We start from the raw sequence: 1,107 nt of genomic DNA on the forward strand, positions 1-1,107 counted from the left end.
ATAAATATATATAAGAACTGAGGAATACAAAAAGCATTTTATGTTAAAGATTTAAATATTGAATGCCATCTTAAGTGCACGATGACTCACACGTGAAAGATTTTGTTAGTTGTGACGACTTTATATAATTTTCACCAGTTTATAGTTAGGGTATGCGTAGTAGCGCGTAAAGCGCGGTTTCAAAATCGAATCCCAATACGATCACAATATGGTTTTCGGCTTTTATATTTGAATTTATGTAAGTATATTCACTACATTTAGAATGAAAAAAAATTAATTTGATGTAAGTTACTTGGAAAAAATTGTATTTATTTATTACTTCAATAGTAAATATTTTACTGTAAAAAATTAATAATAGATTATCTACTTATTAACTGATAGGCCTTTTAAAAGATCGTAATTGTATAAAAAAAAATGTTGTGCTCTTTTTTCGAATTCGTACCTAATTTTTTATACATTTTTGACTTCATAATTCATGAACAAAGGAAACCCCTATAGCGCGCCATCTACTGACTGACATCGGAAATTAGTATTGTAAAAGTATTGAAGTGCTATTGTGACTGTAGGCTTCGTTTGTTTTTGTTTATTTGTTATTGACGTTTGGTTTTTCTTCTTTTTGCTCATGAATAAATCACAATAAGCAATTTTCAGAGTTGTATTCGCGAATTCAATTTCGCTGAAAATTCATACGCAATTTCTCGTGACATTTTTTTATATGGTCAAATTGAGAATTGTATCGCGATTTCAGCTGAAATTGAGGATATTGACGAAATTGCGCAATTCAGGCATCGTGGAAATACCCTTTATGAATTTGATACTTACCACAACTTTGATATTGCACCACATTTTCCAATTTTTGGCTATTCTATAATGTTTTTTTTTTTAATTTCATTGACTACTGCAAATTATACTATATATATAATATAATTATATAAGAAAATTAAGGTTATTTTTTCAAATGTTTTCCTAAATTGTGTAACATTATTTTAAATATTCCTTTTTTATTTATAAATTCACGGTCTTAATATTGAGCACTATACTATTTAATTCCTTATTATTGTCTCTCTTATTGTCGCGTCCCATGATTCAATAATAAAAGGATAATTA

This window comes from Rhagoletis pomonella, unplaced genomic scaffold (genome assembly GCF_013731165.1).
Source record: "Rhagoletis pomonella isolate Grant_MI unplaced genomic scaffold, Rhpom_1.0 Rhpom_scaffold_00005, whole genome shotgun sequence".
In the NCBI taxonomy this organism is placed as follows: domain Eukaryota; kingdom Metazoa; phylum Arthropoda; class Insecta; order Diptera; family Tephritidae; genus Rhagoletis; species Rhagoletis pomonella.